Here is a 27663-nt window from a genome sequence, read left to right on the forward strand (position 1 = left end):
GGAACAACATCAGTTGTGATCTTAGAGAAGAAATTGTTGCTTCCTCTCAACCTGAGAAGGGTTATAAGGTGATTTCTAAACATTTTAGTGACCATTCATTCTAGAGTGAGAAACATTATTCACAAGGGGAAAACATTCAACACAGTTAACGATCTTCCCAGGAGTAGATGCTCCAGCAAATTCTCCTCAAGAATAATCAGAAAAAGTAAAAAACAAAACAAAAGTTATAGCTCAGAGTCTAATGGCCTCAGCATATGTTAATTGTTCAAATTCATGACAACAGAATCACAAAAAGACAGAATACGTAAAGCTTGCTTGGAAGAGTTGCCAAAAGAACGCATCTACTTTGTAAAAATAATATAGCAGAAAAGTCTAAAGTTTGGAAAATTTAATCTGAACAAACTACAAGACTTCTGGAACAATGTCCTTTGGTGGAGATGCTTAGTCATAGTGCCGTGCACCATGTTTGGCTAAAACTGATGAGGGGCAGTACCCCGAAACACAGTGTCTGCAAATTGACATTCTGGCTTGGCTTTTATCCTAAGTCATTTAACAAGGCTCGATAAAGGGTCGACATTGACTTTTAGGATTGCTACTTCCAATAGGTGGTACTAGAGTTCTAGTCCTCTTCCTCTCTGAAGAGACAATTTGCATAATTGGTTAAAACTAGAGTTGAGCGACTTTTGGTTTTTTAGGGTAGAGTTTCGTTTCATGAAACCCGACTTTTCCAAAAGTCGGGTCGAGCAAGATCGTCCGATTATAGGGAAAAGTCGGGGTCATCCCGAAACACGAAACCCAATGTAAGTCAATGGGGAATAAAAGTCGGCAGTGAGAGGACAGGAAACACACCTACAGTGCCCATTTGAATGCCAAAAGCATCAATTCTTCTTACTTAAGCTTGTCAACCTTAATTAACTTCATAATACAAGTTACGCACTGAAAAATGGGGGTTATTTGGCTAAAGTTGTGGGGGGGAGGGCTGGCTCCAGGTTTTCATGTGCCCTGAGCGAAAGAGCGCCCCTTTAACACATACCACAACTCATCATGCTCCGATACGGCAGAGAAATAGCGGTATAGTACAATGAAAAATACCTCACTTTTTACATCTCATGACGAGGCCCATCTATTTCTCCATACAGAATCATTGGTCCCATATAATGTTTGAAACAGTATATGATGAGCTCCACATAATTCTACAGTATATGTTGGTCCCCATGGATGAAGCTCCACTGTCTTATGGGCCCAAATAATGCTCCAAACATAATGGGCCCCATTTCTAATGCTCTAGTGTATAATGGGCCCTGTAAATGCTGCTCCAGTGTCTGATGTCCACCTTTGGAATGTTCCAGTGTATGGTGGGCCCCATCTATCATTCTCCAGAGTATAGTGCTCCCCAAAAATTGCTGTCCCAACATTGAAAACAATCAAATAAGTCTCCTCGCTAGGGAATCCCTGTACTAGTCTAGACTCCTCATCGTCCCCATCTTCCATCTCACTGCACAGTATTTCAACTTTGCAAGTGCTGTGATCCTGGGCAAGCAGGGGGGGCCCACTCGTTGGCGACGGCACTGGCACAGGGCCCCTGATAGTACGGTGGTGTGTCTGATGGCGGGTGGGCCGAACCTGCACTTTCATCTGCAGCTTCCTCTTTGTCACCGTGTAAGATGGAACTGTATATGGGAAGGGTAACCTGAGTTTCATCAGGGTCAGATTCAGGCCGGGTAGCGTGCGAGGGGAATGTAGTGGTCTGGGTCAATGTACCAGCAGATTCATCGAGCAGTGGCTGGGCATCAGTGCACTTGTGTCGCCCCCAGGAGTACGGTCGCCACAGTGGCATTACCTTCTTCCTAGGGAGTGTGATGTCATGCTTGGGAGCAACGAAGGATCTCTCTAGCGGGTTAACTGATTGGGCGGCGTTATTCCCACGAGTCATGACCCTCCAAACAGCGTTCATGAAGGCAAAGTGTTTGTTTTACGTGGGCAGTATGGTTGCAAAGCTGAACCTTAAAGGAATGTCCAGAAGGGCACCACCAGGAGTGGAGCCTACGGTTAAATTCGACTCCACCTGGGAAACCTCAACCATGCCAGCTACAGAACAGATGCACACATTGCAAGCTTAATTCCGTTAACGAACGAGACTCCGTCATGCCCCGCGGTCCGAGTCCGGCTTACTAGAGGGACACGTGAGGCTCTGGCACATGAGATTGGCCAATAACTGGTGTGTCATGCCCTTACATGTCCGTGGCTGCATGTGCGCTACACTGAAAAGGCCAGCGTTTGTCGCTTACAGGTGCAGATAACCCGCTGAACAATGTTAGTGATGGGGATCACTGATTACAATTATTACCCGCGAACAATGATTTCCCAGTAAGTGCAGGTCAACCGCAGTTCCGGAATTAGGCCTAACCGTCATTCCTGAAAAAATGAAAAACTTACGTGTGCAAACCACAGGTGCTGTAGCTTGCTTAACAGCTCGCCAGCCGTTCTCACGCCCAGTATGGATTACACGTGATTGCACAAAGGTGAGAAAGGGTACCGTATCCCCAGATAACATGTATGTATCCATACATGTTATCTGGGGATACGGTACCCTTTCTCACCTTTGTGCAATCACGTGTAATCCATACTGGGCGTGAGAGGCTGTTAGGCTCAGACGGTGTCAGGCACAGTATGGATTGCACGTGATTGCACAAAGGTTAGAAAGGGTACCGTATCCCTGGATAACATGTATGGATAGCGTACACATTCAAAATATATGTCTCAGGAGGCAGGCTCAGACGGTGTTAGGCCCAGTATGGATTGCACGTGATTGCACAAAGGTTAGAAAGGGTACCGTATCCCCAGATAACATGTATGGATAGCGTACACATTCAAAATATATGTCTATACATCAGGAGGCAGGCTCAGATGGTGTTAGGCCCAGTATGGATGGCACGTGATTGCACAAAGGTTAGAAAGGGTACCGTATCCCTGGATAACATGTATGGATAGCGTACACATTCAAAATATATGTCTCAGGAGGCAGGCTCAGACAGTGTCAGGCCCAGTATGGATTGCACGTGATTGCACAAAGGTTAGAAAGGGTACCGTATCCCCGGATAACATGTATGGATAGCGTACACATTCAAAATATATGTCTATACATCAGGAGGCAGGCTCAGATGGTGTCAGGCCCAGTATGGATTGCACGTGATTACACAAAGGTCAGAAAGGGTACCGTATCCCCGGATAACATGTATGGATAGCGTACACATTCAAAATATATGTCTATACATCAGGAGGCAGGCTCAGACGGTGTCAGGCCCAGTATGGATTGCACTTGATTGCACAAAGGTTAGAAAGGGTACCGTATCCCCAGATAACATGTATGGATAGCGTACACATTCAAAATATATGTCTCAGGAGGCAGGCTCAGACGGTGTCAGGCCCAGTATGGATTGCACGTGATTGCACAAAGGTTAGAAAGGGTACCGTATCCCCGGATAACATGTATGGATAGCGTACACATTCAAAATATATGTCTATACATCAAGAGGAAGGCTCAGACGGTGTCAGGCCCAGTATGGATTGCACGTGATTGCACAAAGGTTAGAAAGGGTACCGTATCCCCAGATAACATGCATGGATAGCGTACACATTCAAAATATATGTCTCAGGAGGCAGGCTCTGACGGTGTTAGGCCCAGAATGGATTGCACGTGATTGCACAAAGGTTAGAAAGGGTACCGTTTCCCCGGATAACATGTATGGATAGCGTACACATTCAAAATATATGTCTATACATCAGGAGGCAGGCTCAGACGGTGTCAGGCACAGTATGGATTTGACGGCCCAGATTACACAGCGGAGGAGCAGGGAGAGGTAAAGATTGCAAATGCTGGGGCCCTGCCCAAGCAAGGGGGGCCCACTCGTGGGCGTCGGTACTGGCACTGGGCCCCTCATAGTACAGCGGTGTGTCTGACGGCGGGTGTGCACCACCACCGTCAGAGACACTTGATTGCACTATGAGGGACCCTGTGCCAGTGCCCGCGCCCAAGAGTCGGCCTACCCACCTGTCCAGGGCAACGGCACTCGCACGGTGTCGTGCGCTAGGTGGTGACCCCGGCCATGGGGGGGGAGGCAGAACAGTTAGGGAGTTTTAGAAAGTGGCATATGTTGATGTTGGACATTCAGCTGATGCAAAAGGCGAAATAGGTGAAGTCCCAGGAAGAGGTGGACCAAAGCAAGCCATTTTTCTGTCACCCTATGTGTCATCAGGGGAAGGTGGGACAAAATCCTTGGAAACCCATGCATGGTTCATTTTAATGAAGGTTAGATCATCCACATTTTGGGTTGACAGACGGGTCCTTTTTTCTGTCAGGATTGATCCAGCTGCACTGAAGACTCTTTCCGATAGCACACTTGCAGCTGGGCAAGCGAGCTCCTGTAAGGCATATTGTGCCAATTCAGGCCAGGTGTCCAGTTTAGCGGCCCAATAGTCAAAGGGGAATGACCTGTGTGGGAGAACATCGATATGGGAGGAAAAGTAGTTTGTAACCATAGTTGACAACTGCTGTCTCCTGTCACTTTCCATCGATGCAGTATTACCAGTTGTGTTAGCGGTATTTGAAAAATCAGTCCACAACATTGTCATGAAACCCCTGTCTCCAACGCCACTTCTGCTGTGTGCACCACGAACACCTCTGCCAAGCTGCCCCCGGCCCGTACGGCTCGTGTGAGAACCATCACCGCTGCTGTGTGCTGGGAATGCCTCAAGCAACCGATTTACCAGAGTTGCTTGTTTATTAGCCAATATTAGGTCAAGGTTCTCCTGTGGCATGATGTTTTGTAATTTGCCTTTATAGCGTGGATCCAGGATGCTGGCCAACCAGTAGTCGTCATCGTTCATCATTTTGGCAATGCGGGGGTCCCTTTTTAGGATCTGCAAGGCATAATCTGACATGTGGGCCAATGTTCCCGGTGTCAATGATGCACTGCGAGTGCTGGGTGGAGGAGCACTTTCTGGAAAATCCACATCCCTCCAGTCACGCACAAACCCTGTACCAGACCTTGCCACGCCAACATTTTCACTTGCCCCACGAGATGCATCCTCCTCCCCTAAGTAATCATCCCCATCATCATCCTCCTCCTCCTCGTCCAGGAGAGGTCCCTGAGCAGACAATGGCTGAATGTCATCAAGGATTCCCTCCTCCTCTTCCTCCTCATCAACATTGGCTGCAGACGCCTGCTCCTTAATGTGCGTCAAAGTTTGCATGAGCAGACGCATAAGTGGGATGCTCATGCTTAGGATGTCGTCGTCTGCGCTTACCAGCCGTGTGCATTCCTCAAAACACTGAAGGACTTTACAGAGGTCTTTCAGCTTCGACCACTGCACACCTGTCTACTCCATGTCTGCTCTCAAAGTGCCTGGCCGTGTATCCTCCCACAAATGCATTATGGCCTGCCTCTGCTCGCACAGCCGCTCCACCATGTGCAGGGTGGAGTTCCACCTTGTTGCAATGTCGATAATGAGGCGGTGGTTGGGAAGGTGGAGCAATCGCTGCAGCTTCTGCATACGAACGGAGTGTACAGGCGACCGGCGGATGTGCGCGCACAGTCTTCGCACCTTCTGGAGCAGGGCTGTTAACTCCGGATAATTTTTGAGGAAGCACTGCACCACCAGGTTCAAGATGTGAGCCAAGCAAGGTATGTGGCTGAGTTTTGAAAGGGCTATGGCTGCCACAAAATTACGGCCGTTATCACTAACTACCTTGCCTGCCTCAAGATGTACACTGCCCAGCCATGACTCAGTTTGTCGCTTCAAGTACTCGGCCAGCACCTCGGCGGTGTGTCTGTTGCCCAAACACATCATCTGCAACACAGCCTGCTGACGCTTTCCACTAGCTGCTCGATAGGGGGACACATCGTGTGCAACAGTGGCAGCTGCAGATGGAGTGCTCGTACGACTGCGCTCTGTGGACGAGCTTTCGCTTCTGGAGGAGGAGGAGGAGGAGGGTCGAACGCCTACAGCCAACTGTTTCCTATACCGTGGGCTAGGCAGCACTCTCCCACCACCGCTGTCCCCTGTGCACCCTGCATCCACCACATTAACCCAGTGCGCAGTGATGGACACGTAACGGCCCTGGCCATGCCGACTGGACCATGCATCAGTTGTGAGGTGCACCTTTCCGCTCACTGACTGCTTGAGTGCATGGACAATGCGGTCTTTCACATGATGGTGGAGGGCTGGGATGGCTTTCCGAGAGAAGAAGTGGCGACTGGGTAGGTCATAGCGTGGTACTGCATAGGCCATGAGTTCGCGGAAGGCTGTGCTTTCCACCAACCGAAAGGGCATCATCTCAAACGAGATTAGTTTGGCAATGTGGGCGTTCAAACCCAGTGTACGCGGATGAGAGACTGAGTACTTTCTTGACCTACTCATAGTGTCTGGGAGGGTGAGCTGGACTTGAGAGCTGCATATGGTGGAAGTAGCGGTGGACAGGGCGGACTGAGAGAGGGTTGATGATGGTGATGGAGTTGGTGTTCTTTCTGATGGCCTAGAATCAGTCTTTCGTTGATATAACAGTGGGATTCCCTGACTGCTGTGGCCTTGCAACAACACCTCAACATTTGCTGCTGTGCTAACCGGTGGGCTTACAGTGGGGGAAACAATGTAGCGTTGCTGATTACCTTCGTTGTGATCAGTTGCACATGTGGCACTTGAGGTTTTGTGTTGTGTCCACGCTTGCAAGTGCATGCTGGTTAAATGTCTAAGCATGCAACTGGTATTCAAATTTTTCAGATTTTTCCCTCGGCTAAAGGTCTTTGCGCACTTCTTACAGATAACCTTGGCCTGATCATGAGGATTTTGTTCAAAAAAGTGCCACACTGCACTCTTCCTACTTTGGCAGACATTTTGCGGCTTAGCACGCTGTGATCTTTTGACCCTCTGGACAAGCTGTCCAGCAACTCTTTTGATGTTTGGAACCTGTCTTTGGAGTGCTACGGGCCTGCCAGATAACAGCTGTTGCGATGTCGATGTCTGCTGTGGATGCTCCTCATCTGAGCTATTGGAAGCAGCACCCTCTTCCCCCAATGGATGCAAATCTGGGTCAACAACTGGGTCATCCATCACCTCCTCTTCTATGTCATGTGCACCTTCCTCTGTGTCACCGTGTATGGTGGTATAGTGTGCGGGAAGGGGCACCTGAGTCTCATCAGGGTCAGAATCTGGCTCTGTACACTGCGAGGACAATGTAGTGCTCTGAGTGAATGTACCAGCAGAATCATCCATCAGCGGCTGTGCATCAGTGCACTCCATGTCAGATTCATCTTGGCCTGGGTAATTCACCATTTGACTTGATAATCCAGGCATGGTATGTGAAAACAGCTCCATGGAGTAATCAGTAGTATGGCCTGCGTCATCCTTCAATCTTGGTTGGGGTGAAGGACACAAGGAAAGGTGTGGTTCATGAACATGAGCCTCCAATGACGACTCAGTGCTTTTACTTTTTACAACTGAAGAAGAGGAGGCGATAGAGCTGGAGGCTGAGTCAGCAATGTAAGACAAAACTTTTTCCTGATGCTCTGGCTTTAAAAGCGGTTTGCCAACTCCTAGAAAACTAAGCGTTCGAGGCCTTATGTAGCCAGACAATGACGCAGGCTCAACACCTCCTGCATTTGGTCCTATTTTGCTCTTGCCACTACCATCAGATCCACCACCAACACCATCATTACCAGCTGCCAACCCCCGCCCAATTCCACGGCCTCTTCCACCAGCCTTCCTCATTTTTGGTAGAAATGTAGACAAAATCCAACAAACTATATAGTAATGTAAAACAAGGTACAAGGTGTCTATAGGACAGGGGAGAATTTGAATTTCTGCAGACAGTTGTGGACACTGGACACTTTTGGATTGTGTGAGGCCCACTGATATCTGAGCGCTATGTGACAGGCTCGATGGCACAGCTGTGACCAAAGTGACTAGAGGATAAGGGAGATTTTGAATCTCTGCACACACTTTTGGACACTGGACACTTTTGGATTGTGTGAGGCCCACTGATATCTGAGCGCTATGTGACAGGCTCGATGGCACAGCTGTGACCAAAGTGACTAGAGGATAAGGGAGATTTTGAATCTCTGCACACACTTTTGGACACTGGACACTTTTGGATTGTGTGAGGCCCACTGATATCTGAGCGCTATGTCACAGGCTCGATGGCACAGCTGTGACCAAAGTGACTAGAGGATAAGGAAGATTTTGAATCTATGCACACACTTTTGGACACTGGACACTTTTGGATTGTGTGAGGCCCAATGAATATCTGAGCGCTATGTGACAGGCTCGATGGCACAGCTGTGACCAAAGTGACTAGAGGATAAGGGAGATTTTGAATCTCTGCACACACTTTTGGACACTGGACACTTTTAGATTGTGTGAGGCCCAATGAATATCTGAGCGCTATGTGACAGGCTCGATGGCACAGCTGTGACCAAAGTGACTAGAGGATAAGGGAGATTTTGAATCTCTGCACACACTTTTGGACACTGGACACTTTTGGATTGTGTGAGGCCCACTGATATCTGAGCGCTATGTGACAGGCTCAATGGCACAGCTGTGACCAAAGTGACTAGAGCATAAGGGAGATTTTGAATCTCTGCACACACTTTTGGACACTGGACACTTTTGGATTGTGTGAGGCCCACTGATATCTGAGCGCTATGTGACAGGCTCGATGGCACAGCTGTGACCAAAGTGACTAGAGGATAAGGGAGATTTTGAATCTCTGCACACACTTTTGGACACTGGACACTTTTGGATTGTGTGAGGCCCAATGAATATCTGAGCGCTATGTGACAGGCTCGATGGCACAGCTGTGACCAAAGTGACTAGAGGATAAGGGAGATTTTGAATCTCTGCACACACTTTTGGACACTGGACACTTTTGGATTGTGTGAGGCCCAGTGAATATCTGAGCGCTATGTGACAAGCTCGATGGCACAGCTGTGACCAAAGTGACTAGAGGATAAGGGAGATTTTGAATCTCTGCACACACTTTTGGACACTGGACACTTTTGGATTGTGTGAGGCCCACTGATATCTGAGCGCTATGTCACAGGCTCGATGGCACAGCTGTGACAAAAGTGACTAGAGGATAAGGGAGATTAGATTGCTTTTAAAAAAGCAGTTTGCGGAGCAGTGGGTAAACAGCAATGCAGGAATGTCAGGAAGCCTTAGAAGGCAGCCCAACAACCAACACCACTGATACACCACTATATAGCCTCCCCTTGCACTGCACACACAGTGACTGGTGTGTTGTGCAGGCCAAATCGCTAGCAGCAGAAGCAGTTTTTTTGTCTTCTTCCCTGCCTAACGCTCTCCCTACAGAATCAGCAACCTCTCCCTATACTGAGATCGGCAGAAGTAAGATCGCGGTCGGCGTGCACGCCCTTTTATACCCCCTGTGACGCCCACCAAAGTAAGCCAATCACTTGCATGCCCTTCTGAAAGATGGTGGTGACCCCTGCCTATGTCATCACGTTGCCCACAGTGTCCGTGGATCCTGATTGGCTGAAAAAGAGCGCAAAACAAACTTTTGAAACGCGACTTTGGCGCGTAAGTCGCCGACCTCGTAGCCGACCTCATCCTAGGGTCGGGTTTCGTTTCATGAAACCCGACTTTGCGAAGAGTCGGCGACTTTTGAATTTTTTCGACCCGTTTCGCTCAACTCTAGTTAAAACTGAACACCGCATATCAGTTAAATAGCATGTCATTCTCCGCAAGGAGAAATGATACTTCTTGGCTATCGGTCAGATGCCTCTCTCACAGCCAAACCATATCTCACACTTTGCACTGATGAGGGTCAGTACCCTGAAACACAGTGTCTGCAAATTGAGATTCTGGCTTGGCTTTTATCCTAAGTCATGTAACAATGCTCGATAAAGGGTCGACACTGACTTTTAGGATTGCTACTTCCAATAGGTGGCACTAGAGTTCTAGTCCTCTTCCTCTCTGAAGAGACAATTTGCATAATTGGCTAAAACTGAACACAGCATATCAGTTAAATACAGTATTGGAGATTTAGGCTTGTTTTGCAGCCAAAGGATCGGGCACATTATAAACACGGTGTCTACCATGAATTCCGCTTTTTACCAAAGTATCCTATAAAAAGATTTAAGGCCATCTATCCAAAAGTTGAAAATTGACCAACTCTGAGTCCTGCAACAGGACGATGCTCCCAAGCACTGCAGCAAATCTACATACGAATAGCAAAAACAAAAATTATCAAGGTGTTATTATAACCCTGTAATCAAAGTCCAGACCTCAACCCAGTTGAAATATTATGGTTGAGACCTAAATGCTATGCTTACGCTGAGTTTTTTGATGCTTTCAAAAATACAGTTTCCTGAAGCAGTTTTGGAAGTTTTTTTTTTCCTGAAACATTGCTTACAGCCTTTTGATTTTTTTTTAACATTGCCTTGGAGCCATTTAATTCTGAATCCTCTTCAAGAAGTAACACACACAATCTTTTTTCCACCATGCATTTTTAAAACCACTTCAGAAAAAAATAAAGCTAAAAAAACTCCTTATATGAACAGCAAAGCAATGTTCCCATAAAAATTAATTAGTTAATTCGTTTTTAAAACAGTTTTGGGTGAGGATTTTGGAGAGAATCCGCTCAAAAAATGTTTAAAAAAACAAACAATGTTCATGTAAACATGGACAAAGAGATATATGCAACAATGAATGTGCATAAACCCCAATAATGCCTAAAATATAAAGGAAATGTGTCATCTTTAACTTTAGATCTTTTAGAGATCCTTTCATCTTCAATTTGACTTTTACATTCCACTATATATTTATGTATCTATCTATATATTGTAAGGAGGCTAATGGCTGTGTAGTCAATGGGAGGTATGTGTCACAGAGAAGGCTGCTCCCTGCGATGCAGCCCGGAATATTTTGATTTAATGCACATAAGCACTAAGATTTTGTTTAGTGCACCTGGGTTGTGGGTAGCTATGAGAGATGGGCGGGTCTGGCTACCCATATACCTCACATGTGGGTGTGGTTACAGTCAACATAATGGAGGCTGTTTGGCACATGGTCTGTGGCTGGAGGTGTGGAAACCTCTTATGGTTTGTGTGCAGAGAGCAAAAAGCCTTTCTGTGTGTGGGGCTCCAGACCAAGCCTGTGTGCTGGACATTGCTCAGTCTGTGTGCCCACAGGCCTGAAGAAGCAGAACCTGGCTAAGGATATTTTGTATTGCTTTGCCTGCTCTAAAGGCCATTTACCTTTTGTTGCTTATGGGTTTAGGGAGTACGCCTCCTCTTTTCCTCTAGTGCACTTGAGTGAGTACAAATCCCTACATTTGGTGGAGAATGTGAGCATCGGTTCAGGAGGTACCTGGGAGGATTGCAGTGGGCGGCTTGCTGTGGATCGGTGGGTCCACGAACTTCGGGCAGTCTGCTGTAGATCGGTGTGTCCACGAAGTCTGCAGAGCAGAGCCAAGCAGAGCCGTGAAGAGAAGTGTGGCGCCGTGCAGAGCCATGCAGAGAGGTGCAGAGCCTTTTGGAGCCTAGCAGAGCAATGCGGAGCCTTACTGTGCAGAGCCATGCACGGCCTTGTGGAATCGGACAGAGCCTGGCAGAGTGGTGTGGAGCCTCGCTGTGCAGAGTATTTTGGAGCCATACAGAGCTTTGCAGAGCAGTGCGGAGCCTCGCTGTGAGGAACTGTTGGGGCGGATAGACTGCCGTGCACAGGTGGTTAGGGGCCTGAGAAGGCATGGGGACTCCACGGCGTGCTGTTATGAATGAGTCACCGAAGGAGGAAAAAACAAAAATACAAGCTAAGTCCAGAAAACCGGAGAGGTTGGTAGCTATCGGATTGCAGACCCCTGATCCTATTCACACAACTAACAGTAGCCGTGGGGGGTTCCTACGGTGCCCTAGACCCCTCGATCACAGCCGGAGAACTAAATAAACCTAAAGAAAGAAAGGGGAAATCTAAACTGCCCCAGAGCAGACCCCAAAGCAGTAGACAGCCCCCAACATGTATTGTCGGTGAAAAGCAGATGAAAACACAAACACAGACAGAAAGACAGGTTTAGCAAACGATGGGGCCCAGCTAATTAAATAGGAAAGGACAGAAAAGATGCGGGCTGCAATCCGCAAAAATACTGCCAAAATAATGTCCAACACGTCTGATAGAAAAAAGGCCCTGAAGTCACTAGACTTCAAAAACACTATATCAGCACTCAGGTATATTCCGAAGACTGAGCAAAAGATCAACTTGACCAGAGACAAAAATGGAGCTCAGCCTGTACCAACAAGGGCAGGCAGAACCAAACACCAAGTAAACAGTCAATATCTCATGGAAAAATAAGAGAGCAAATACTTAGCTTTCAGAAGACAGGTACTGAACTGGTTTGCAAGAGCTCAGAGCAGAAAGGATCACCAGCACCCCAGTAGGGCGTCGGCTGCCTTATATCCACTCAGTGATTCCGGGTGTCCAATCAGGCTCCACCTGTTCAGATGACAGTTTCTTCCCAACCCAATCAATTTCACTACCTCTCTTCACCAGCAGAGGGAGTTCATCAGACATCAACGGTGAAGGGGAAAATGAACTCACAACAGCGTGCACTCCAAGGAGGGATGGTTGCCTGAAAGGGGGTGGAGTCCAAAAAGGGGTGGTGACTCAAACAGGGATGGTTGCCCAAAAAGGGGTGGAGTCCCAAAAGTGGCCAGTAACCAAAACAGGGATGATTGCCCAGAAAGGGGTGGAGACCCAAAATGGGCTGTCACCCAAAAGGGGATGGAGTCCCTAAAGGGGTCAGTGACCTAAATTGGGGTGGTGGCCAAAAAAGGGTTTGCAGCGAAAGCGCTGAAGGACTGGTGCCGGGAACAGTGTTCAAACAGCGTGTGTCTAGTTGTCTGTGCCAACTATACATCTGACAAGAAGTCACAGGTGCTCTGTAGAAGTCAATGGGGAGAGTGTGACTGAACTTCTGGACTCAGGGAGCTCGGTGACCCTAGTGAGCGCCACACTCCTTGTCTATCTGATCCCCGGAAGGAAGATGGATGTCCACTGAGTCCATGGGGTCCCTAGAGATTATCCAGTGTCCAGGGTAATCACTGAAACACCCACAGTTATTGCCAGCTATGATGTCCCTGTAGTCCTGGGCTTGCTGTACCCTAATGTAATCGGTCAGGACTTTGAATTGTTTTGGGACTTGTGGGAGGAGGTGGTGCCCCCTAAGGTCGTTGTCCCAGAATTAGGAGTGACTGGGGAAAAGTGTGGGTCTGACCAACTCTAGGACTTAGCAGAGGTGCCAACAGTGTGACCGTTAAAAATGGGGTAGCTCCAGGAAAGGGGTCCGACACCTGCCTAAGGCTAGGTTCACATTAGCGTTCGGGGGCTTTGCAGAGGGCTGCCTACTTCCTCCATTAAGCCCCACTTACTTCTGCATACTTCTGCATGCATCCTAGATACCTATCTTTAACATTGAGTACGCAAAACATGCGGATGTATGCGGATGTGTTGTTTTTACAGACCTGCTGACCGCACGGGAACGCAACAAGTTGCGTTTTGCACAGACGACGAGCACATCAAAACAACGCATCCGCATACATCTGCATGTCCTGCGTACCCAATGTTAAAGATAGATACGCAGGACGCATGCTACATAACAAGATAATTGCAACATAACTATACCTTATCCTTGCTCTAAACTTGTGACTGTATACCTGAATATTGTTCTTGAAAAATGTATACCTGTATATTACTAGTGTGCCTTTTTGGGTGATTAAATATAAAATTAATCTCGGGCTGTTCTTTTATTTCGATTCACGAATCCCCATGTCCGCACTCTCGGTTTGTCAATTGTACGCTAACCGGGTTGGTTTCCGACCCGATATTAGCCTGTTGTTGTACAGGGCTTATATCAAACGAGGAGCTGGTGGCAGAATACCATATTGTTTTAGTAAGAAACTCTGGCAGTGAAGGCCAGGAGGTTTAAATATATATTCCCAGCATGGACAGGTGATATATATTCTCCCTCACTGGGAGCACCTCACTAATTCGTACCTATAAGGGAAGCCTTTCTGGTGACTATTTGCCCTCAGTGCGGTTCCCAATTTCTGCGGGTCCTTCTTTCCCCTCCCCCGAGGTGAGCGAAGTTGACGCCCCCCTTCCCCTGTTGCTGTACCCTACTGTAATCAGTCAGGACTTTGAATTTTTTTTGGACTTGTGGGAGGAGGGAGCACACCCTAAGGTCGATGTCCCAGAATTAGGAGTGATGTGGACAAGTGTAGGTCTGACCAACTCTGAGACTTAGCAGAGGTGACCAACAGTGTGACCGTTAAAAACGGGGTAGCTCCAGGAAAGGGGCCCAACACCTGTCTAAGTGAGGACTTGTTTTGGCAGGGTGAGTAGTGGTGACTCCCATTCAGACTGTGACACAAGCAGAAAAGAGTGTGGTAAGTTGGACCTGGGTAAAGATGGCAAGTCTTCTTCTCGTTACCGGGGACACGGTGGCCGCAGAAAGGCAGGACAGGCTACACCCCCTGAGAAGATATGTTCAGGGGCAAACAAGGTTAATGTCCTTATTAAGGAGGTCACTTTACGATTGACAACCCTCAGCACCGAGGTAGTCGATGACATGGGGAACATAAAACTGACCCAGGGTGGTTGTAGGGATCCAATAGCTAAAATCTTAGGGGGAGAAGAACTCTGAGAAAAAACGGAGAGCCTGCAGGAGAAGGTGCCCGATTCAACTGCTGCCACCCGACAACAAGAGGATCAAATTGACAAACTGGCAAAGCAAAAGTGCACGTGGAAAGAGCACGACGAGGTTTGTCAACAGTTGGTGAATGAGAAGTTGAAGGTGTCGAGTATGGAAGCATCCAACTCCGCGCAGCTGGATCAGGTGAGTCACCTGGAGTCCGAGCTCGGCAGCAAAGGCTTAGCTCAGTGAGAAGGAAGCGCAGGAGCAGAAGCTGCTTCATACCATCCGCTCCACCAGGCAGAAGCTGCACTCTGCTCAGCAGGAGGATGCAGAACACGTGTCTCAGCTGGAAATGACCTGCTGCAGCAAAGCGCAGGAGTTCCAAGACCTCGCCAAAGAGTTGTCGCGTGAGAAACAAAAAGTGAAAGATTTACAGGCCGAATTAAAACGTCTGAAAGAACAGAAATCTGAGCAAATCGCGGCTTTGGAGTAAAAAATAAGTTCAATGCGAAAAGCGAGGACACAAAGTGAACAAGCCCTCTGGGAACTGTCTGTAGACTTGGAGGAGAAGAATGCATGAATCAGAGAGGCCCGTTAGAAGCATCAGCAAGAGAGAAGACTAGCGTTGCTGCCTGGCATGGGAGTGGGATAAAGTTCTCCGAGAGCTCAAGATCAAGCAGGAAGCCAAGCAGGAAGCTAAGGCCCGGCTCCAGAAATACATGCAGGGACAAAAAAATTAGCTCTCCGCTCTACAGAACGAACTGTCCGCCTTTTCTATTTGATCGCAATGAAGGAGAGTGAGCTGGAGAGACTGAGCAAAGAAGTGGCCTCCAGGGAGGAAGAAATCCAGTAGGGGAAGAGCCGTGCAGACAGCCACACAAGGGAAGTCGATGTCTTGAAAAACTGCTCTGACTCTCAGGAAGCATACACTTAGTTAGGAAGGAAGGATCATCCCCGCTCTGCCACAAAAAGAATTCCAAAAATTGTAGAGGTTTCAATGTGGTTTATTCTACGTGTTTCAGGGTTCAGGTGACCCCTTCATCGGGACATACCACAAATATTGTACAAGAGTCATAGGCATACAGGGCTTAAGTACACATCAGCATTTGAAAATGACGCCCAATGGATCAGATGACACCCAGTGTCAAAGTTCAGGCTCATCAGGAAGTTCACATAACAAGATTAAAAATCATCAGAGAAATAAAAATTAATAAAAATTAATGCCTATGCGGCATCAGTAGTAAAAGATAGAATGTAAAAAAAAATAAAAAATGGTGTTATTCTTACCCTCCGACGTCCCGCGCAGCCTTCCTGCCTCTCCACACATCCGTTCCCAGTAATCCTTTGCGAAAATGCCCGCGATGACGTCCGTTCTCGCGGGATCGCGATGTCTCGCGGTAATTCGCGATGACGTCGCGCGAATGACCGTGAGACTTCGCGATCCCGCGAGAACGGACGCCATCGCGGGCATTTTCGCAAAGGACTACTGGGAACGGATGCGTGGAGAGGCGGGAAGGCTGCGCTGGACGTCGGAGGGTGAGAATAACAATATTTTTTATTTTTAAATTCTATTTTTTACAGGGATATGGTACCCAAAGCCCGGAGGACAGTCTCCTCTCCTCCGGACCGTGGGTACCATCCGCAAATGTTCTGCTTATTTTCCGCATGGTGGGCACAGCCACATGCGGGAAGTAAGCGGAACAAAAAAAATGGCAGCACAGGAATCGCTGCAATACTCGCATCCCCATTCATTAACATTGGACTCGCTAGACTCGCAACGAGTAGCGAGTTTCCGAGTCGGACTCGTTAGAGTCTAGCGATTCCGAGTATTTCAGGATTCGCCCATCCCTAAAGATTAGTGATAAAGTCCATGGACAGGTGTGTCCATGGTTTATCCGGAATTGGCAAAGGCACCAATTCCCTGGCCGGCCGGACCTGAGAGCTTTTAGAGCGTGCACACACCCCACAAGAATTTACAAACCTTTTTATATCAGTACCCATAGAGGGCCACCAAAAATCCCTAGCTACTGCTCCCCGGGTAGCTGCAATACCAGGGTGTGCACTTAACACAGAATCATGAAATTCTTGAAGGAGTGTGAAACGGAATTGTTCGGGTACAAACAATTTACCTGGGGGTTTATTTCTGGGAGCTTGTGCTTCCAGAATCTCTCTCTGTAACTCAGTGGAGATTTCAGCTACATCCACTTCCGGTTGAAGAATGGAGGAAGGAGGTTCTGGAGGGGACACAGAATCAAAACTTCAGGATAAGGCATCTGCCTTTACATTTTTAAACCCTGGTCGGAACATGATGGTAAAATGAAATCGAGAAAAAAAAAGTGCCCACCGAGCCTGTCTGGGGGTCAATCTCTTAGCAGACTCGATGTAGGCCAGGTTTTTATGATCAGTGATGACCGTAATGGGATGAGCGGCCCCCTCCAAAATATGCCTCCATTCTTCGAAGGCCAATTTAACTGCTAACAATTCCCTGTTACCGACATCATAGTTTCTCTCGGCCGAATAGAACTTCTTAGAGAAAAAGGCACAGGGTTTGAAGTTAGGGTAGAGGGGCCCTGTGACAATACTGCCCCCACACCCACCTCTGAAGCGTCGACCTCGACGATAAAAGGTCATGACGAATCGGGTTGTACCAACACAGGGGCTGAGGAAAAACACTTCTTTAGTGTAAGGAAGTAATTTTTTGCGGCCACGGACCAATTTTTTACATCTGCCCCTTTAAGAGTGAGGTCCGTCAAGGGTTTCACCACCTGAACTTACTATAATAATTAGCGAAGCCCAGAAATCGCTGCAACCCCTTCAGGTCATGAAGCTGCACCCAATCGGTAATGGCCTGAACTTTCCCTGGATCCATGCGGAATTCCTCCCCGGATGCAATTACCCACAGAAAAGACAGTTCTTGCATAAAAAATGAGCACTTCAGCTTAGCATACAAATGGTTCTCCCGGAGTCTCATAAGAACCGTACGTAAATGGTGTAAGTGTGACTGACTGTCCTCAGAGTATATCAAGATATCATCCAAGTAGATGACTATATAACACCCAATCAAGTCAGAAAAAACAACATTAATGAAGTTCTGAAAGACAGCAGGAGCGTTAGTGAGGACGAAGGGCATAACCAGGTTTTCAAACAGCCCCTCAGTTGTCAGGAACACTGTTTTCCATTCGTCCCCCTCCCTTATCCTTATCAGGTTATAAGCCCCTCGTAGATCGAGCTTAGAAAACCATTTGGGCCCCGTGAGTTGGTTGCATAGATCAGGAATCAACGGGAGAGGGTACGTGTTCTTAACAGTAATTTTGTTCAGTTCCTGAAAGTCGAGGCACGGTCGCAACACACCATCTTTTTTCTTTACAAAGAAAAACCCCGCTGCCATGGGTGAGACCGAGGGACAAATATGCCCCTTGCGAAGGCTCTCTTTGATGTACTCTTTCATAGCTTGGCGCTCAGGCCAGGACAAATTAAACAAACGAGCCTTGGGTAATTTGGCTCCAGGTACTAAATCGATAGCACAATCAAATGGTCTATGTGGTGGGAGCGCCTCAGCCTCGCTTTCGGAAAATACGTCTTCAAAGTCTCTCAGGTACTCCGGAATACCCTCCAGACCGACAGACGACACAGATACAGATCTTATCGGATTGACAAAAGGAACAGGGTTACAACACAGACCATTATCATTACATCCCCATCGGATGATCTCCCCCTTCACCCAATCAATGAGAGGATTGTGGCATTGCAACCAGGGCATCCCCAATACCAGTTCTGCAAGCAAATTATTCATAATAAAACAACTTAACTTCTCCACATGAGTGGAACCCATTTTCATAGAAAAAACTTCAGAGATAAAGCAAGTTCCATCCCGGGTAAGATGGGATGAATCAACAGCCACAATTTTAACAGGGTCTTTTAACCTGACTGTCCCTATCTTATTAAGAGTCACAACTTGGGCATCAATCAGATTAATGGAGGAACCACAGTAAACATAGGCGGTGGTCATAACAGGACCGCCAGCAAGTTCCAATTCAACCTGGAGCACCATCTTTGTACATGAGAAAAAATGTACCTGGGAGTCTGGACAACCTCCTCGATTGTTGCCCAGACTCAGTCGTTTCTCTGGTGGTTTCTCTGAAGAAGGGCAGGAGGGGCAATTCCTTTTCCAATGTCCAGAGGGTCCACAGTAAGAGCATAGTAGGTTGTCTCTACGGTGCCTTCTCTCTTTCTCCTTAACCAAGAATGACCCAACCTCAATAGGCTCAGATACAGGTGCAGTGTCACACAATTTGGGGTACAAGGGAGACTCTTGTTGCATCATTCCTCTAGCACGGAGTCTCTGGTCAATACGGACTGCCTGCATCATGGCATCCTCCAGGGTATCAGGGGGAGGATGTAATGCCAGAGCATCCTGCAGACGGTCAGACAGGCCCCTGCAGAACAACCACCTCAGGGCGGCGTCGTTCCAGTATACTTCGGCGGTCCAACGTCTAAACTTTGAGCAGAACCATTCAGCAGAGTGCCTCCCCTGTGTCACACTCATCACCATATCCTCTGCCAGACGCACTCTATCAGGCTCATCATAAATGTGCCCCAGAGCCTCAAAGAACAAATTCACAGACATACATTCAGGTGCAGAGGAAGAGAGAGAAAGCCCATGCCTGTGGAGCCCCCTGAAGTAGAGAAATGATGACCCCCACCCTCTGGAACTCATTCCCGGAGGAACGGGGCCTCAGAGAAAAAAAAAGCTTGCATCCTTCTCTGAACGACCTGAACTCCCTTTTATCCCCTGAGAAAGGGTCTGGCAATTTGACCAGAGATTCGGGGGATGCCAATGACACATCTCTATCCCCAGCCTAGAAGCCGCTGCAGCGACAGCCCCCTGCACAGTATCCACCAACTGTTGCTGGGTCCGGGCCATCGTGCGCTGTTCCACATTAAGTTTGTGGAAGATTTGGGTCAGGTGCTTGCCCAGATCAGCCAAAGCTTGTATGGGATCCATGAGGATAACACACTTTTTTTTTTCTTCAGAGGAAAAAAACTGAAATGGTCCTGACATTATTGTCAGGAACACCGCACTGCCCTTGCTCTCTGAGCCAGTGCGCGTGTCCTGAGTACAAAAACAGTGCTCAAAGATACCTGTGGAGCAGGCAGCAGCGGTGACGATGCATGCTCCAGGACCTGAAGCACGTGACTGCTGGGGGCGTGGCTTAAGCTCCACAGAGCTAGGAGCTGCAGGGAAACTCCTAGAAAGGTAACTACAGGACAATGTTACCAAGGGGCATAGACAGAGACAGAAACCAGATCAAGCTGGGTCAAAGCACGAGATAGCAGGACAGTACCAAAGGGTTAGACAGAGCGAAAAGTCAGGACATAGCAATAGATCAGAAAACCAGAACGTTCAATGGACGGTACAATAGGGACAAACTGCAATGGAGTAACAATAGCCAAACCAGGAGGTCAGAACCGGAGAAGACAATAGTACCAAAACGAGAGACGAGGACAGAGTGAGGGAACAGGCCGGGTCATACACGGGAATCAAACAAGCAATGTAGAATACACGCACACCAGGGGGGTCGGTCAGACACACAGCCAGAATAACAGTATAGCTGACAGAGAATGCTAGTCTGGAGTGAGTATAAATACCCCTCCCAGATCCAAAGAGAGGCCGGCAAAAGTTAACCCTGTGAGAACAGGACATTAACCATGTCCTAACCATGACAGATCTGTGACTGGAGGTGTGGAGACCTCCATGGTCTATATGCAGAGAGAGAGAAGCCTTCCTATGTGTGGGGCTCCAGACCGAGCCTGCATGCTGGACATTGCTCAGTCTGTGTGCCCACAGGCCTGAGGGCGCAGAATCCGGCTAAGGACATTTTGTGCTGTTTTGCCTGCTCTAAAGGACGTATACCTTTTGTTGTAGCTTAGGAATTTATGGAGCAAATAAATCCGAACGGACTTTTTTTTAAAGAAGCATGCCTCCTGTTTTCATCTAGCGCACCAGAGTGAGTAAAATCCCTACAACACTTATACACACATACAGCCCCCAAAATATATAAATATATGTATACATATTCACATGTAAAGCACCATGGAATAAATGGCGCTTTAAAAATGTATAATAATAATAATATGTGTGTGTATATGTATACATATATATATATGTATATATACTGTGTATGTGTGTATATATATAAATATATATTGTGGTGTAGTGACCACTGTGTCTGCTAGGGGGCCCTGTGTGGATGTCCTAGGAGAGAGGATGAATTTCAGAATACGGAATGACCGTTGTGTATCTCAAGGTGGGTGGCCTTAAGATGGAGACTTATGTGTGTGTTAATCAGCAGTGATAATGCTGAGGTGCTGTTTCAATGTATCCGGGAGAAGTCTCCAGGTAGCTGGTGAGTCGGGCGGCACTTGATACCTACAATTCCACCCAGGGGTGTGGTTAAGAACGATGTTGTAAAGAGTGTGAGAATGGTTCAAGAACCTGTGATGAGGTCATAGCCATGTGACCCGGTGGGCATGGATACGGACCATATAAGGTGGCCAGGGTAGGTCACATGGGTGAATGCTGGGACCCGGTTGGTCCATTGTGGAAGGTCCTGCTGGGAGATGTGTCTCCTTTCCTGACAGCACATGAATGCTGAATTGAATGGCTGCACGTGCCTGATGATTCCCTGGAGGGAATGGATGTCTGCAGCATGATGAAGGAACTATGAGGAAACCCTGACGTGGGTGAGATATCTGAGGCTGAAGAGCCTGCATATGCATAACCTGTGTGACCACAGGGATTAGAGAGCTGAACACTTTCATGGACGCTGTGCTTATTCTATTAACTTTTTGTTGCTGCTGTGGGTTTATGATGCCTAATAAACCGCATGGCGGTATGATTTTGTGGAAAACCCGTGCCAGACCTGATAATTTGGCTGCCAAGCGAGTGATCTCCTATGTGAATGACAGCGCTACCTTACTATATATATATATATATATATATATATATACAGTATATATACACCAACATACTGTATATGTAATAATTTTTGTTTGTCTCTGCGGGACTGTGTTTAGACTTCTAGGAGTTCTAGAACTAAAACACATAACCGATGGCTTGTGGGTTGGAAAAGGTCATTGTATAAAATCGCAAGGTGCATATGAATGATGAAATCTAACCAGAGACCAGTAAATAAAAGATAGATGATTCTGCACTGCTGCTGCCAGGAGGGAAATGGGTTGTTTTCATTCCTGTCTCTTTGGAAGCTACAGCAAAATCTGCTTTCTGTGCATGAAGAAACTGCTTCCGTGCAGGTGTTGACTTCTATGAAGATTTATCAGTTTTTGTCTGCGCTAGCCCCGGATTGTTTTTGCTGTTGGGCAGTGGGAATGCTATTTACACCATTGTTTGCATAATACTGAATATTCATGACCATCTCATTTATAGATAAGCTAAGGAATATGGTCATTGTTTGAATTACTCATTTTTATTCTGCAGCCGTTAAACTCCTAATATAAACATTATTCAACATCCAGATGGTAACAGGCTTCATTGCAAATAATGTCAGGAAACAATAACAATTTGCAATGGAGCACAAAGTACCTTTTATACAGCTTGGATATAAATATGCATTTCATGCCTTGGTTTTATTTTTTAGTGGACACCCCACATCTGGGAATGTAGATCATATCCAGCAGCTACGGATGGAGTATCAGCAGGCAAAACGAGAAGGTTTCTCTCTGTATGAGAGTGAGGATGTGGCAGGACGGTTTCTAGAATATGAGCAGAGCTGGGTAAGAAGTGAATGATTCTTTACATCACCAACTATCTCCATGGATGTAATCCCAAGAAAACACCAAACAGAGTTGATCTATGTTTGTAGAATTTAGATTAAAAGGAACATTTCCCCATGGAAAATACTATTTACCTGCGGATATAATAGAGTTAATCTGCAGGTTAAAAGTGTTACAATGCTTCCTGGAAGCTTTAGTTAAAGTGTGACTTCCTCCGTGAGCCGCCGGCTTTCAGTCGTATGGGCTATACTAAATTATGTAAGGCAACTGTAATCACGCCCTGGCACATTGCTTCACAATTGGCTCTGCAGAACTTGTTTTGCACAGATGCCCTGCTGAGCAACGTGAAAGGGTGTGCCTAAAGTCGCAACTCACAGTTTAGTATAACCACACAACTGAAAGCCGGCAGCTCCCGGGTGGAAATAAGTTCATTATTTCTACGTATTTTGCAGGTAATTACCTTTTTCCAAGGTGACAAGTTCCTTTAAAGCCCACATATATCATGTTGTAAATTCTTGCATATCTTTACTTCAGCTCAAGGAGAACATACATACAGTCCAGTTCTCTGTCCCCACTAGTTCTATGCTCTCCCAGTATTCTTCATGTAAACTCAGTATTGCAATATAATATTTTGGTTGATAGAAAGTATGTCATATCGCAGTATCGACTTTGTGTAATTTGTCATGTGTTGTTATTCATCTGAGGTTAAATCTACCTAATTTTAACACCTTCGAAGGACCAGATGCTTTTTACTATGTCCTGATAGGTAAAACCATAGAATTGTGTGAACAGAGCAAAAATATTGCAATAATATTATTCTGCTATGGCATAGAAAACCTCATTCATGCCTCATTCAGCAGGTGTATGTTCAGAAATTTACAGTCAAACCAGAAGGCCCGATTCATCAAGACCAGTGTTATTCATGGCGGTCTTGATGAGGGGGCATGCTGGACTCACACCCTGCTTATTAAGAGCTGCATGCATCTTCATGAATCTGGATCATCTTACAAATGGCATGCACCTCCATGCCCTACTCCAGAAATCTCATATCAGTCTGATACTAAAGTGAGTACAGAACGCTGCAGCTCATCCTGAATTAGATGAAGCGTGGCGTCATGCCCCCACCACACCCACTGTCCCGCCCTGGTTATGTCTGTTTCTGTGGGGCTGGGAGAACCTGGTGTGCAAAATTCTCAAAATTTAGGCACAACTCTGAGTCGCGCCGACATTTTCCAACTTTTCAAAGCCTTTATGACAGAATTCTTGCAAGAAAGCTTTGATGACTCAGCCCCCCCTCATGGAAGCAAGACGGTACATTCTATGGGGGGGAATGCTCTGTAGGGAATGGGTCCCAATTTTTGTGGAGTCATGGGATCTTTAGGGAGAGAGGCCAGCATGTAGTGAAGGTTGAAGGATAGTAGAAAAAAGAGTTCCAAGTTCAGACGTGTATATTATACAGAAGCCGCATGGTACCATTGTTTCCCACACATTTCTATATCATTCCAGCTTCTTCCTCCTTTCTATATCTATATGTTGAGCTATAGTTTGATTTCTTCTTCTTCTCCTTTGGCTATATTCAGTCGTGGTGCTTTTGCAGAGTTTTTTATGTAAATTAAAAGCTGCTTTTTACAGTACCAGTAAAAGCTATCAGATTTCTGAAATCTCCTGCACACAATTGCTTTTGTTATCTGGAATGAATTGGAAAACGGCTGTCTTTTTAAAATCTGCTGCATGTCAATTCCTTGAGTGTTTTTACAGCGTTTTTTCACCATAAAAACCATTGAGAGTGCAGAAACGCTGGAAAAAAAATGCAAGCCTGTATTTTTGCCCCATTCTTGTGGTTTTGCTGCGGTTTGTTGTATTTTTACTACATTTTTGGTGAATAAAACGAACGTTATTAACATGTACTGTAGACAAATGACAGATGTCATTTGCTGCAAAAAACGCTGTAAGAAAACATAGCAATAGCTGCTCTAAATATGCACCAAAATTAGCAGTTTGTCTACTAGGAATAGAGCAGCTTTTGCCTGCAGAAAAAAACAGCAAAACGCAATGTGTGAACATAGCCTTACTTCTCAGCCCTTTGATAGTATTATAAGTGATATATGCAACTTTTTCTTAGGTGACTGAACAACTTGTTTTTCAGCTGATGTGTGTGATAATTTTCCACTGACAAAATCTCTTTGATAATAGATGAAGTAATTTTGTATCATGATTTTTTTGGCCAATTTGATGGTAAATCTTTGGCGTAGGGGTATTTTCAAAAAGTCTAAAGTAACATATTACGGTGCTATGGCTTCACAAAGATAATTTCACAATTCTTTTTTTTTTTTCATTAAAACATTCACCAATAAGTCTGATAACCTAACAGGACGTTCTATCACCGAAGTATATTTTAGATGTACGGTATTTGCCATTTTACAGTTTTATGCTGGAAATGAGAAAACACACAAAGAATTGGGAGAAAATTGTCTGTGACAAATTACTATCAAATAGCAGTAATTTCGTAGTATTTACTTTCAAATGATTGTACCCATGTTAATGGACAGAACTAAACATACGGTACCTTGGTTGAAACTATTGGAGTTTTATGTTTGTTCCTGTTGGATTAAAATAATATCTTGCAAGGCCCCATGTGTAATATTGGAATGTCTAAAATATTGGAGGAAATAACGATCCCACCCAATCTTGTTCCATTTACCATATTAATAGCAATAAAAGGGCAACAACATGCGTTACTATGTATTGTCAGGTGTCCACGATCCAGTACTAGCAGCACTTTGGACGCAGTGCATGTTCGCTGCGTCCAAAGCGCTGCTGTCTATTGAACACAAGTGAATCTGCATGTGTTCACTGAACCGTGCGGATTCACTGCGTCCAATAATACATTCTATCAGAGAAATAGACATGCTGCGGTCTCGAAAGACACACCACATGTCCGTCTCAACGGGTGATCTGCAGGCATCTGTGAACGCATAGTGGACATGGGATTTCTAGAAACCCCATCCACTATGCTGTAACATCTGGATGCTGTGGATTGGACACTGCATAAGTACACAGCGTCAAACTCGCAGCAACTCCGGATCGTGGCCACGTACTTTTATTGCACCTTATATTTGTATTTTGATTTGTATTTTTTACAATTATATTTGTAACCACTGGATAAAATCAGCAAGGACCAAGAATTGTGTCTGTATCTTTAACCCATTGGTATCACAGTCAGTTTTGGCCGTTATGCCAGAGCTTTCTTTTTTTACTTTTCTTTGGTCATGCTCCAGAGGCCATAACTTTTCCTTTTTGTGACGGTCATTTTTTTCTGAATGAGTTGTATTTGTTAGTAGCAACATTTTGGGGTTCATAGAAGTTATTAACAAACCTTTATTTACATTTTATTGAAAGCACTATAGACAAAACATTGTAAATGTCACACTATTTGCCATGCCACACAAATTAAGTGTTCATTTTATTTTGTGGATCAGTACAATTATGGCGATACCAAATTTATATAGTTTTGATTATTTTTTAATTATTTTGTACAATAAATGCACACTTGTTAAAAAAAAACTACCGTAATTTGTTTTTTGGGTTGCCATATTCTAAGAGCCATAAGTTATATCACTTTTCATTACTGGAGTTATATGAGAGTTTATTTTTCCAAGACAAACTGTTTATTGATACCATTTTGTGGTAAATGGTTTGATCACTTTTGTTACATGCTTAGAGAGGCAAAATTAACACCTAAAATTTAATTTTGATTGCTTTTGTCATTTATTTTTTAAAATATTTTTATTCTGTTACCATATTCTAATACTCATAATTGTTTTTTTGTTTGTCAGTAGATTTTACTGGCCACATTTTGGGGTATACATTACTTTTTAATCACTCTTTTAATCAGTTTTCAGTAGGAGGCAAAAACAACAATAAATCTGAAACTGTCTTTGTAATTTTATTTTTATGGAGTTCACCATAAAGTATAATTGCCAAGTTAACTTTATTTTGTTTATAGATATATGCATTTGATTCCAGTGATATCTAATTTAAAGTGTATGTTTATGCTTTATTACTATTGCACAGGAAAATCACTTTTAACATAAAAAATATTTTTTGTCATCACATTGTAAGAGCCCTTACTTTTTTTTTTAACACAGAGCTGTATGGGGATGTTTTTTCAATTTTATTAGTACAACTTTGGGATACTTACAGTACATCACAAAAGTGAGTACACCTCTCACATTTTTGTAAATATTTTTTAACATCTTTTCATGGGACAACACTGAAGATATGACACTTTGATACAATGTGAAGTAGTCAGTGCACAGCTTGTATAACAGTGTAAATTTGGTGTTGTCTCTAGATAACTCAACACAGTCATTAATGACTAAACCGCTAGCAACAAAAGTGAGTACACCCTTAAGTGAAAATGGCCAAATTGTGATCAGTTAATGATTTTTCCCTCCCCGGTGTCATGTGACTCATAAGTGTTACAAGGCCTCTGGTGTGAATGGGGAGAAGTGTGGTAAATTTGGTGTTTTCACTATCATACTTTCTCATACTGGTCACTGGAAGTTCAGCATGGTACCTCATGTCATAGAACTCTCTGAAGATCTGAAAAAAAAATTGTTGCTGTACATAAAGATGGCCTAGACTCTAAGAACATTGCCATCACCTAGAAACTGAGGTCAAGACCATACAGCAGTTTAACAAGACCGGTTCAACTCACAACAGTCCTCACCATGGTCGACTAAGGAAGTTGAGTGCATGTGATCAGCATCATATCCAGAGGTTGTCTTTTCAGAATAGACCTATGAGTGTTGCTAACATTGCTGCAGAGGTTATTGGGGTGTGGGTCAGCCTGTCAGTGCTCAGACCATATGCCACACACTGCATCAAATTGGTCTGCATGGCTGTTGTCCCTGAAGGAAGCATCCTCTAAAGATGATGCACAAGAAAGCTCGCAAACAGTTTGCTGAGGACAAGCAGACTAAGGACAGAGATTACTGGAACCATGGGCTGTAGTCTTATGAGACCAATATAAACTTATTTGGTTCAGGTGGTGTCAAGTGTGTGTGGTGGCAACCAAGTGACGAGTACAAAGACATGTGTGTATTGCCTACAATCAAGCATGGTATTGGGAGTGTCATGGTCTGGGGCTGCATATGTGCTGC

General features: G+C 45.5%; 1 long non-coding RNA gene across 2 annotated transcripts in view; it reads left to right on the forward strand.

Annotated features, from left to right (window-relative positions):
- Positions 1-27663, forward strand: part of LOC141047017 (uncharacterized) — a 150701-nt gene that overhangs the window by 46713 nt on the left and 76325 nt on the right. Inside the window, exons 1-2 of one of the 2 annotated variants that reach the window (XR_012219729.1) lie at positions 21327-21448; positions 22363-22498. This is a non-coding gene — a long non-coding RNA (uncharacterized lncRNA). Of the gene's footprint in view, positions 1-21326; positions 21449-22362; positions 22499-27663 lie in introns of those variants that run through there. The other variant, XR_012219730.1, reaches the window with a different exon arrangement.

This window comes from Dendrobates tinctorius, unplaced genomic scaffold (genome assembly GCF_039654945.1).
Source record: "Dendrobates tinctorius isolate UK_male_01 unplaced genomic scaffold, ASM3965494v1 ptg000125l, whole genome shotgun sequence".
Lineage (NCBI taxonomy): Eukaryota > Metazoa > Chordata > Amphibia > Anura > Dendrobatidae > Dendrobates > Dendrobates tinctorius.